General features: G+C 50.7%; 1 protein-coding gene across 2 annotated transcripts in view; it reads left to right on the top strand.

Moving 5' to 3' along the window:
- The window catches only part of LOC5501878 (vacuolar protein sorting-associated protein 8 homolog), a 65,958-nt gene that overhangs the window by 19,121 nt on the left and 32,775 nt on the right, over positions 1-14,062 (top strand). Inside the window, exon 1 of one of the 2 annotated variants that reach the window (XM_048724380.1) lies at positions 6,596-6,611. The exons of the other annotated variant lie outside the window; for it this stretch is intronic. The gene's annotated coding sequence lies outside the window, so the exon portion shown is untranslated. Of the gene's footprint in view, positions 1-6,595; positions 6,612-14,062 lie in introns of those variants that run through there. 2 annotated transcript variants of the gene reach the window in all.

Genomic DNA, 14,062 nt, shown 5'->3' with positions numbered 1-14,062 from the left:
CAGGGAATTACACGCCTTGTGGACATGCAAGGGGGCAGGTACATGATACAGGGAATTACACACTTGTGGACATGCAAGGGGGCAGGTACATGATACAGGGAATTACACGCTTGTGGACATGCAAGGGGGCAGGTACATGATACAGGGAATTACACGCTCTTGTGGACATGCAAGGGGGCAGGTACATGATACAGGGAATTACGCGCTTTGTGGACATGCAAGGGGGCAGGTACATGATACAGGGAATTATGCACTTGTGGACATGCAAGGGGGCAGGTACATGATACAGGGAATTACACGCTTGTGGACATGCAAGGGGGCAGGTACATGATACAGGGAATTACGCGCTTTGTGGACATGCAAGGGGGTAGGTACATGATACAGGGAATTACGCGCTTTGTGGACATGCAAGGGGGTAGGTACATGATACAGGGAATTACACGCTTTTGGACATGCAAGGGGGTAGGTACATGATACAGGGAATTACAGGCTTGTGGACATGCAAGGGGGCAGGTGCTTGATACAGGGAATTACACGCTTTTGGACATGCAAGGGGGTAGGTACATGATACAGGGAATTACACGCTTGTGGAGATGCAAGGGGGCAGGTACGTGATACAGGGCATTACACGCTTGTGGACATGCAAGGGGGCAGGTACATGATACAGGGAATTACGCGCTTGTGGAGATGCAAGGGGGCAGGTACATGATACAGGGAATTACACGCTTGTGGACATGCAAGGGGGCAGGTACATAATACAGGGAATTACACGCTTGTGGACATGCAAGGGGGCAGGTACGTGATACAGGGAATTACACGCTTGTGGACATGCAAGGGGGTAGGTACATGATACAGGGAATTACACGCTTGTGGAGATGCAAGGGGGCAGGTACGTGATACAGGGCATTACACGCTTGTGGACATGCAAGGGGGCAGGTACATGATACAGGGAATTACGCGCTTGTGGAGATGCAAGGGGGCAGGTACATGATACAGGGAATTACACGCTTGTGGACATGCAAGGGGGCAGGTACATGATACAGGGAATTACACGCTTGTGGACATGCAAGGGGGCAGGTACGTGATACAGGGAATTACACGCTTGTGGACATGCAAGGGGGTAGGTACTTGATACAGGGAATTACACGCTTGTGGACATGCAAGGGGGCAGGTACATGATACAGGGAATTACACGCTTGTGGACATGCAAGGGGGCAGGAACATGATACAGGGAATTACACGCTTGTGGACATGCAAGGGGCTAGGTACATGATACAGGGAATTACACGCTTGTGGACATGCAAGGGGGCAGGTACATGATACAGGGAATTACACGCTTGTGGACATGCAAGGGGGCAGGAACATGATACAGGGAATTACACGCTTGTGGACATGCAAGGGGGTAGGTACATGATACAGGGAATTACACGCTTGTGGACATGCAAGGGGGCAGGTACATGATACAGGGAATTACACGCTTGTGGACATGCAAGGGGGCAGGTACATGATACAGGGAATTACACGCTACATGCAAGGGGGCAGGTACGTGATACAGGGAATTACACGCCTTGTGGACATGCAAGGGGGTAGGTACATGATACAGGGAATTACACGCCTTGTGGACATGCAAGGGGGCAGGTACGTGATACAGGGAATTACACGCTTGTGGACATGCAAGGGGGCAGGTACATGATACAGGGAATTACACGCCTTGTGGACATGCAAGGGGGTAGGTACATGATACAGGGAATTACACGCTTGTGGACATGCAAGGGGGCAGGTACGTGATACAGGGAATTACACGCTTGTGGACATGCAAGGGGGCAGGTACATGATACAGGGAATTACACGCCTTGTGGACATGCAAGGGGGTAGGTACATGATACAGGGAATTACACGCCTTGTGGACATGCAAGGGGGTAGGTACATGATACAGGGAATTACACGCTTGTGGACATGCAAGAGGGCAGGTACATGATACAGGGAATTACACGCTTGTGGACATGCAAGGGGGCAGGTACGTGATACAGGGAATTACACGCTTGTGGACATGCAAGGGGGCAGGTACGTGATACAGGGAATTACACGCTTGTGGACATGCAAGGGGGTAGGTACATGATACAGGGAATTACACGCTTGTGGACATGCAAGGGGGTAGGTACATGATACAGGGAATTACACGCTTGTGGACATGCAAGGGGGTAGGTACATGATACAGGGAATTACACGCCTTGTGGACATGCAAGGGGGTAGGTACATGATACAGGGAATTACACGCCTTGTGGACATGCAAGGGGGTAGGTACATGATACAGGGAATTACACGCCTTGTGGACATGCAAGGGGGCAGGTACGTGATACAGGGAATTACACGCTTGTGGACATGCAAGGGGGTAGGTACATGATACAGGGAATTACACGCTTGTGGACATGCAAGGGGGTAGGTACATGATACAGGGAATTACACGCTTGTGGACATGCAAGGGGGCAGGTACATGATACAGGGAATTACACGCTTGTGGACATGCAAGGGGGTAGGTACATGATACAGGGAATTACACGCTTGTGGACATGCAAGGGGGTAGGTACATGATACAGGGAATTACACGCCTTGTGGACATGCAAGGGGGTAGGTACATGATACAGGGAATTACACGCTTGTGGACATGCAAGGGGGTAGGTACATGATACAGGGAATTACACGCCTTGTGGACATGCAAGGGGGTAGGTACATGATACAGGGAATTACACGCTTGTGGACATGCAAGGGGGCAGGTACATGATACAGGGAATTACACGCCTTGTGGACATGCAAGGGGGTAGGTACATGATACAGGGAATTACACGCCTTGTGGACATGCAAGGGGGTAGGTACATGATACAGGGAATTACACGCTTGTGGACATGCAAGAGGGTAGGTACATGATACAGGGAATTACACGCTTGTGGACATGCAAGGGGGTAGGTACATGATACAGGGAATTACACGCTTGTGGACATGCAAGAGGGTAGGTACATGATACAGGGAATTACACGCTTGTGGACATGCAAGGGGGTAGGTACATGATACAGGGAATTACACGCTTGTGGACATGCAAGGGGGTAGGTACATGATACAGGGAATTACACGCTTGTGGACATGCAAGGGGGCAGGTACGTGATACAGGGAATTACACGCTTGTGGACATGCAAGGGGGCAGGTACATGATACAGGGAATTACACGCTTGTGGACATGCAAGGGGGCAGGTACATGATACAGGGAATTACACGCCTTGTGGACATGCAAGGGGGCAGGTACATGATACAGGTAATTACACGCTTGTGGACATGCAAGGGGGTAGGTACATGATACAGGGAATTACACTCCTTGTGGACATGCAAGGAGGCAGGTACATGATACAGGGAATTACACGCTTGTGGACATGCAAGGAGGCAGGTACATGATACAGGGAATTACACGCCTTGTGGACATGCAAGGGGGCAGGTACATGATACAGGGCATTACACGCTTGTGGACATGCAAGGGGGCAGGTACATGATACAGGGAATTACACGCTTGTGGACATGCAAGGAGGCAGGTACATGATACAGGGAATTACACGCCTTGTGGACATGCAAGGGGGCAGGTACATGATACAGGGAATTACGCACTTGTGGACATGCAAGGGGGCAGGTACATGATACAGGGAATTACATGCTTGTGGACATGCAAGGGGGCAGGTACATGATACAGGGAATTACACGCCTTGTGGACATGCAAGGGGGCAGGTACATGATACAGGGAATTACACGCCTTGTGGACATGCAAGGGGGCAGGTACATGATACAGGGAATTACACGCCTTGTGGACATGCAAGGGGGTAGGTACATGATACAGGGAATTACACGCTTGTGGACATGCAAGGGGGCAGGTACATGATACAGGGAATTACATGCTTGTGGACATGCAAGGGGGCAGGTACATGATACAGGGAATTACACGCTTGTGGACATGCAAGGGGGCAGGTACATGATACAGGGAATTACGCGCTTGTGGACATGCAAGGGGGCAGGTACATGATACAGGGAATTACACGCCTTGTGGACATGCAAGGGGGCAGGTACATGATACAGGGCATTACACGCCTTGTGGACATGCAAGGGGGTAGGTACATGATACAGGGAATTACGCGCTTGTGGACATGCAAGAGGGCAGGTACGTGATACAGGGAATTACGCGCTTTGTGGACATGCAAAAGGGCAGGTACATGATACAGGGAATTACACGCCTTGTGGACATGCAAGGGGGCAGGTACATGATACAGGGAATTACACGCTTGTGGACATGCAAGGGGGCAGGTACATGATACAGGGAATTACGCGCTTGTGGACATGCAAGAGGGTAGGTACATGATACAGGGAATTACACGCTTGTGGACATGCAAGGGGGCAGGTACATGATACAGGGAATTACACGCTTGTGGACATGCAAGGGGGTAGGTACATGATACAGGGAATTACACGCTTGTGGACATGCAAGGGGGTAGGTACATGATACAGGGAATTACGCGCTTTGTGGACATGCAAGGGGGCAGGTACATGATACAGGGAATTACACGCCTTGTGGACATGCAAGGGGGTAGGTACATGATACAGGGAATTACACGCTTGTGGACATGCAAGGGGGTAGGTACATGATACAGGGAATTACACGCCTTGTGGACATGCAAGGGGGCAGGTACATGATACAGGGAATTACACGCTTGTGGACATGCAAGGGGGCAGGTACATGATACAGGGAATTACGCACTTGTGGACATGCAAGGGGGCAGGTACATGATACAGGGAATTACATGCTTGTGGACATGCAAGGGGGCAGGTACATGATACAGGGAATTACACGCCTTGTGGACATGCAAGGGGGCAGGTACATGATACAGGGAATTACACGCCTTGTGGACATGCAAGGGGGCAGGTACATGATACAGGGAATTACACGCCTTGTGGACATGCAAGGGGGTAGGTACATGATACAGGGAATTACACGCTTGTGGACATGCAAGGGGGCAGGTACATGATACAGGGAATTACATGCTTGTGGACATGCAAGGGGGCAGGTACATGATACAGGGAATTACACGCTTGTGGACATGCAAGGGGGCAGGTACATGATACAGGGAATTACGCGCTTGTGGACATGCAAGGGGGCAGGTACATGATACAGGGAATTACACGCCTTGTGGACATGCAAGGGGGCAGGTACATGATACAGGGCATTACACGCCTTGTGGACATGCAAGGGGGTAGGTACATGATACAGGGAATTACGCGCTTGTGGACATGCAAGAGGGCAGGTACGTGATACAGGGAATTACGCGCTTTGTGGACATGCAAGAGGGCAGGTACATGATACAGGGAATTACACGCCTTGTGGACATGCAAGGGGGCAGGTACATGATACAGGGAATTACACGCTTGTGGACATGCAAGGGGGCAGGTACATGATACAGGGAATTACACGCTTGTGGACATGCAAGGGGGCAGGTACATGATACAGGGAATTACGCGCTTGTGGACATGCAAGGGGGCAGGTACATGATACAGGGAATTACACGCCTTGTGGACATGCAAGGGGGCAGGTACATGATACAGGGCATTACACGCCTTGTGGACATGCAAGGGGGTAGGTACATGATACATGGAATTACGCGCTTGTGGACATGCAAGAGGGCAGGTACGTGATACAGGGAATTACGCGCTTTGTGGACATGCAAGAGGGCAGGTACATGATACAGGGAATTACACGCCTTGTGGACATGCAAGGGGGCAGGTACATGATACAGGGAATTACACGCTTGTGGACATGCAAGGGGGTAGGTACATGATACAGGGAATTACACGCTTGTGGACATGCAAGGGGGCAGGTACATGATACAGGGAATTACACGCCTTGTGGACATGCAAGGGGGCAGGTACATGATACAGGGAATTACACGCTTGTGGACATGCAAGGGGGCAGGTACATGATACAGGGAATTACGCGCTTGTGGACATGCAAGAGGGTAGATACATGATACAGGGAATTACACGCTTGTGGACATGCAAGGGGGCAGGTACATGATACAGGGAATTACACGCTTGTGGACATGCAAGGGGGTAGGTACATGATACAGGGAATTACACGCTTGTGGACATGCAAGGGGGTAGGTACATGATACAGGGAATTACGCGCTTGTGGACATGCAAGAGGGCAGGTACATGATACAGGGAATTACGCGCTTTGTGGACATGCAAGGGGGCAGGTACATGATACAGGGAATTACACGCCTTGTGGACATGCAAGGGGGTAGGTACATGATACAGGGAATTACACGCTTGTGGACATGCAAGGGGGTAGGTACATGATACAGGGAATTACACGCCTTGTGGACATGCAAGGGGGCAGGTACATGATACAGGGAATTACACGCTTGTGGACATGCAAGGGGGCAGGTAGTGATACAGGGAATTACACGCTTGTGGACATGCAAGGGGGCAGGTACGTGATACAGGGAATTACACGCTTGTGGACATGCAAGGGGGCAGGTACGTGATACAGGGAATTACACGCTTGTGGACACGCAAGGGGGCAGGTACATGATACAGGGAATTACACGCCTTGTGGACATGCAAGGGGGCAGGTACATGATACAGGGAATTACACGCTTGTGGACATGCAAGGGGGCAGGTGCTTGATACAGGGAATTACACGCCTTGTGGACATGCAAGGGGGCAGGTACATGATACAGGGAATTACGCGCTTGTGGACATGCAAGGGGGCAGGTGCTTGATACAGGGAATTACACGCCTTGTGGACATGCAAGAGGGTAGGTACATGATACAGGGAATTACACGCTTGTGGACATGCAAGGGGGCAGGTACATGATACAGGGAATTACACGCTTGTGGACATGCAAGGGGGTAGGTACATGATACAAGGAATTACACGCTTGTGGACATGCAAGGGGGTAGGTACATGATACAGGGAATTACGCGCTTGTGGACATGCAAGAGGGCAGGTACATGATACAGGGAATTACGCGCTTTGTGGACATGCAAGGGGGCAGGTACATGATACTGGGAATTACACGCCTTGTGGACATGCAAGGGGGTAGGTACATGATACAGGGAATTACACGCTTGTGGACATGCAAGGGGGTAGGTACATGATACAGGGAATTACACGCCTTGTGGACATGCAAGGGGGCAGGTACATGATACAGGGAATTACACGCTTGTGGACATGCAAGGGGGCAGGTACGTGATACAGGGAATTACACGCTTGTGGACATGCAAGGGGGCAGGTACGTGATACAGGGAATTACACGCTTGTGGACATGCAAGGGGGCAGGTACGTGATACAGGGAATTACACGCTTGTGGACACGCAAGGGGGCAGGTACATGATACAGGGAATTACACGCCTTGTGGACATGCAAGGGGGCAGGTACATGATACAGGGAATTACACGCTTGTGGACATGCAAGGGGGCAGGTGCTTGATACAGGGAATTACACGCCTTGTGGACATGCAAGGGGGCAGGTACATGATACAGGGAATTACGCGCTTGTGGACATGCAAGGGGGCAGGTGCTTGATACAGGGAATTACACGCCTTGTGGACATGCAAGGGGGCAGGTACATGATACAGGGAATTACACACTTGTGGACATGCAAGGGGGCAGGTACATGATACAGGGAATTACACGCTTGTGGACATGCAAGGGGGTAGGTACATGATACAGGGAATTACACGCCTTGTGGACATGCAAGGGGGTAGGTACGTGATACAGGGAATTACACGCCTTGTGGACATGCAAGGGGCAGGTACATGATACAGGGAATTACACACTTGTGGACATGCAAGGGGGCAGGTACATGATACAGGGAATTACACACTTGTGGACATGCAAGGGGGCAGGTACATGATACAGGGAATTACACGCTTGTGGACATGCAAGGGGGCAGGTACGTGATACAGGGAATTACACGCTTGTGGACATGCAAGGGGGTAGGTACATGATACAGGGAATTACACGCTTGTGGACATGCAAGGGGGCAGGTACGTGATACAGGGAATTACACGCCTTGTGGACATGCAAGGGGGTAGGTACATGATACAGGGAATTACACGCTTGTGGACATGCAAGGGGGCAGGTACATGATACAGGGAATTACACGCCTTGTGGACATGCACAGGGGCAGGTACATGATACAGGGAATTACACGCTTGTGGACATGCAAGGGGGCAGGTACGTGATACAGGGAATTACACGCTTGTGGACATGCAAGGGGGCAGGTACATGATACAGGGAATTACACGCTTGTGGACATGCAAGGGGGCAGGTACATGATACAGGGAATTACACGCTCTTGTGGACATGCAAGGGGGCAGGTACATGATACAGGGAATTACACGCCTTGTGGACATGCAAGGGGGCAGGTACATGATACAGGGAATTACACACTTGTGGACATGCAAGGGGGCAGGTACATGATACAGGGAATTACACGCTTGTGGACATGCAAGGGGGCAGGTACATGATACAGGGAATTACACGCTCTTGTGGACATGCAAGGGGGCAGGTACATGATACAGGGAATTACGCGCTTTGTGGACATGCAAGGGGGCAGGTACATGATACAGGGAATTATGCACTTGTGGACATGCAAGGGGGCAGGTACATGATACAGGGAATTACACGCTTGTGGACATGCAAGGGGGCAGGTACATGATACAGGGAATTACGCGCTTTGTGGACATGCAAGGGGGTAGGTACATGATACAGGGAATTACGCGCTTTGTGGACATGCAAGGGGGTAGGTACATGATACAGGGAATTACACGCTTTTGGACATGCAAGGGGGTAGGTACATGATACAGGGAATTACAGGCTTGTGGACATGCAAGGGGGCAGGTGCTTGATACAGGGAATTACACGCTTTTGGACATGCAAGGGGGTAGGTACATGATACAGGGAATTACACGCTTGTGGAGATGCAAGGGGGCAGGTACGTGATACAGGGCATTACACGCTTGTGGACATGCAAGGGGGCAGGTACATGATACAGGGAATTACGCGCTTGTGGAGATGCAAGGGGGCAGGTACATGATACAGGGAATTACACGCTTGTGGACATGCAAGGGGGCAGGTACATAATACAGGGAATTACACGCTTGTGGACATGCAAGGGGGCAGGTACGTGATACAGGGAATTACACGCTTGTGGACATGCAAGGGGGTAGGTACATGATACAGGGAATTACACGCTTGTGGAGATGCAAGGGGGCAGGTACGTGATACAGGGCATTACACGCTTGTGGACATGCAAGGGGGCAGGTACATGATACAGGGAATTACGCGCTTGTGGAGATGCAAGGGGGCAGGTACATGATACAGGGAATTACACGCTTGTGGACATGCAAGGGGGCAGGTACATGATACAGGGAATTACACGCTTGTGGACATGCAAGGGGGCAGGTACGTGATACAGGGAATTACACGCTTGTGGACATGCAAGGGGGTAGGTACTTGATACAGGGAATTACACGCTTGTGGACATGCAAGGGGGCAGGTACATGATACAGGGAATTACACGCTTGTGGACATGCAAGGGGGCAGGAACATGATACAGGGAATTACACGCTTGTGGACATGCAAGGGGCTAGGTACATGATACAGGGAATTACACGCTTGTGGACATGCAAGGGGGCAGGTACATGATACAGGGAATTACACGCTTGTGGACATGCAAGGGGGCAGGAACATGATACAGGGAATTACACGCTTGTGGACATGCAAGGGGGTAGGTACATGATACAGGGAATTACACGCTTGTGGACATGCAAGGGGGCAGGTACATGATACAGGGAATTACACGCTTGTGGACATGCAAGAGGGTAGGTACATGATACAGGGAATTACACGCTTGTGGACATGCAAGGGGGCAGGTACATGATACAGGGAATTACACGCTACATGCAAGGGGGCAGGTACGTGATACAGGGAATTACACGCCTTGTGGACATGCAAGGGGGTAGGTACATGATACAGGGAATTACACGCCTTGTGGACATGCAAGGGGGCAGGTACGTGATACAGGGAATTACACGCTTGTGGACATGCAAGGGGGCAGGTACATGATACAGGGAATTACACGCCTTGTGGACATGCAAGGGGGTAGGTACATGATACAGGGAATTACACGCTTGTGGACATGCAAGGGGGCAGGTACGTGATACAGGGAATTACACGCTTGTGGACATGCAAGGGGGCAGGTACATGATACAGGGAATTACACGCCTTGTGGACATGCAAGGGGGTAGGTACATGATACAGGGAATTACACGCCTTGTGGACATGCAAGGGGGTAGGTACATGATACAGGGAATTACACGCTTGTGGACATGCAAGAGGGCAGGTACATGATACAGGGAATTACACGCTTGTGGACATGCAAGGGGGCAGGTACGTGATACAGGGAATTACACGCTTGTGGACATGCAAGGGGGCAGGTACGTGATACAGGGAATTACACGCTTGTGGACATGCAAGGGGGTAGGTACATGATACAGGGAATTACACGCTTGTGGACATGCAAGGGGGTAGGTACATGATACAGGGAATTACACGCTTGTGGACATGCAAGGGGGTAGGTACATGATACAGGGAATTACACGCCTTGTGGACATGCAAGGGGGTAGGTACATGATACAGGGAATTACACGCCTTGTGGACATGCAAGGGGGTAGGTACATGATACAGGGAATTACACGCCTTGTGGACATGCAAGGGGGCAGGTACGTGATACAGGGAATTACACGCTTGTGGACATGCAAGGGGGTAGGTACATGATACAGGGAATTACACGCTTGTGGACATGCAAGGGGGTAGGTACATGATACAGGGAATTACACGCTTGTGGACATGCAAGGGGGCAGGTACATGATACAGGGAATTACACGCTTGTGGACATGCAAGGGGGTAGGTACATGATACAGGGAATTACACGCTTGTGGACATGCAAGGGGGTAGGTACATGATACAGGGAATTACACGCCTTGTGGACATGCAAGGGGGTAGGTACATGATACAGGGAATTACACGCTTGTGGACATGCAAGGGGGTAGGTACATGATACAGGGAATTACACGCCTTGTGGACATGCAAGGGGGTAGGTACATGATACAGGGAATTACACGCTTGTGGACATGCAAGGGGGCAGGTACATGATACAGGGAATTACACGCCTTGTGGACATGCAAGGGGGTAGGTACATGATACAGGGAATTACACGCCTTGTGGACATGCAAGGGGGTAGGTACATGATACAGGGAATTACACGCTTGTGGACATGCAAGAGGGTAGGTACATGATACAGGGAATTACACGCTTGTGGACATGCAAGGGGGTAGGTACATGATACAGGGAATTACACGCTTGTGGACATGCAAGAGGGTAGGTACATGATACAGGGAATTACACGCTTGTGGACATGCAAGGGGGTAGGTACATGATACAGGGAATTACACGCTTGTGGACATGCAAGGGGGTAGGTACATGATACAGGGAATTACACGCTTGTGGACATGCAAGGGGGCAGGTACGTGATACAGGGAATTACACGCTTGTGGACATGCAAGGGGGCAGGTACATGATACAGGGAATTACACGCTTGTGGACATGCAAGGGGGCAGGTACATGATACAGGGAATTACACGCCTTGTGGACATGCAAGGGGGCAGGTACATGATACAGGTAATTACACGCTTGTGGACATGCAAGGGGGTAGGTACATGATACAGGGAATTACACTCCTTGTGGACATGCAAGGAGGCAGGTACATGATACAGGGAATTACACGCTTGTGGACATGCAAGGAGGCAGGTACATGATACAGGGAATTACACGCCTTGTGGACATGCAAGGGGGCAGGTACATGATACAGGGCATTACACGCTTGTGGACATGCAAGGGGGCAGGTACATGATACAGGGAATTACACGCTTGTGGACATGCAAGGAGGCAGGTACATGATACAGGGAATTACACGCCTTGTGGACATGCAAGGGGGCAGGTACATGATACAGGGCATTACACGCTTGTGGACATGCAAGGGGGCAGGTACATGATACAGGGAATTACACGCCTTGTGGACATGCAAGGGGGTAGGTACATGATACAGGGAATTACACGCTTGTGGACATGCAAGGGGTAGGTACATGATACAGGGAATTACACGCCTTGTGGACATGCAAGGGGGTAGGTACATGATACAGGGAATTACACGCTTGTGGACATGCAAGGGGGCAGGTACATGATACAGGGAATTACACGCCTTGTGGACATGCAAGGAGGCAGGTACATGATACAGGGAATTACACGCCTTGTGGACATGCAAGGGGGCAGGTACATGATACAGGGCATTACACGCTTGTGGACATGCAAGGGGGCAGGTACATGATACAGGGAATTATGCACTTGTGGACATGCAAGGGGGCAGGTACATGATACAGGGAATTACACGCTTGTGGACATGCAAGGGGGCAGGTACGTGATACAGGGAATTACACGCCTTGTGGACATGCAAGGGGGTAGGTACATGATACAGGGAATTACACGCCTTGTGGACTTGCAAGGGGGTAGGTACATGATACAGGGAATTACACGCTTGTGGACATGCAAGAGGGCAGGTACATGATACAGGGAATTACACGCTTGTGGACATGCAAGGGGGCAGGTACGTGATACAGGGAATTACACGCTTGTGGACATGCAAGGGGGCAGGTACGTGATACAGGGAATTACATGCTTGTGGACATGCAAGGGGGTAGGTACATGATACAGGGAATTACACGCTTGTGGACATGCAAGGGGGTAGGTACATGATACAGGGAATTACACGCTTGTGGACATGCAAGGGGGTAGGTACATGATACAGGGAATTACACGCCTTGTGGACATGCAAGGGGGTAGGTACATGATACAGGGAATTACACGCCTTGTGGACATGCAAGGGGGTAGGTACATGATACAGGGAATTACACGCTTGTGGACATGCAAGAGGGTAGGTACATGATACAGGGAATTACACGCTTGTGGACATGCAAGGGGGTAGGTACATGATACAGGGAATTACACGCTTGTGGACATGCAAGGGGGTAGGTACATGATACAGGGAATTACACGCTTGTGGACATGCAAGGGGGTAGGTACATGATACAGGGAATTACACGCCTTGTGGACATGCAAGGGGGTAGGTACATGATACAGGGAATTACACGCTTGTGGACATGCAAGGGGGTAGGTACATGATACAGGGAATTACACGCCTTGTGGACATGCAAGGGGGTAGGTACATGATACAGGGAATTACACGCTTGTGGACATGCAAGGGGGCAGGTACATGATACAGGGAATTACACGCCTTGTGGACATGCAAGGGGGTAGGTACATGATACAGGGAATTACACGCCTTGTGGACATGCAAGGGGGTAGGTACATGATACAGGGAATTACATGCTTGTGGACATGCAAGGGGGCAGGTACATGATACAGGGAATTACACGCTTGTGGACATGCAAGGGGGCAGGTACATGATACAGGGAATTACACGCTTGTGGACATGCAAGGGGGTAGGTACATGATACAGGGAATTACACGCCTTGTGGACATGCAAGGAGGCAGGTACATGATACAGGGAATTACACGCTTGTGGACATGCAAGGAGGCAGGTACATGATACAGGGAATTACACGCCTTGTGGACATGCAAGGGGGCAGGTACATGATACAGGGCATTACACGCTTGTGGACATGCAAGGGGGCAGGTACATGATACAGGGAATTACACGCTTGTGGACATGCAAGGAGGCAGGTACATGATACAGGGAATTACACGCCTTGTGGACATGCAAGGGGGCAGGTACATGATACAGGGCATTACACGCTTGTGGACATGCAAGGGGGCAGGTACATGATACAGGGAATTACACGCCTTGTGGACATGCAAGGGGGTAGGTACATGATACAGGGAATTACACGCT

This window comes from Nematostella vectensis, chromosome 2, assembly GCF_932526225.1.
Source record: "Nematostella vectensis chromosome 2, jaNemVect1.1, whole genome shotgun sequence".
In the NCBI taxonomy this organism is placed as follows: domain Eukaryota; kingdom Metazoa; phylum Cnidaria; class Anthozoa; order Actiniaria; family Edwardsiidae; genus Nematostella; species Nematostella vectensis.
The sequence above is the reverse complement of the archived record's forward strand: the minus strand, read 5'-3'. Positions and strand labels throughout refer to the sequence as shown.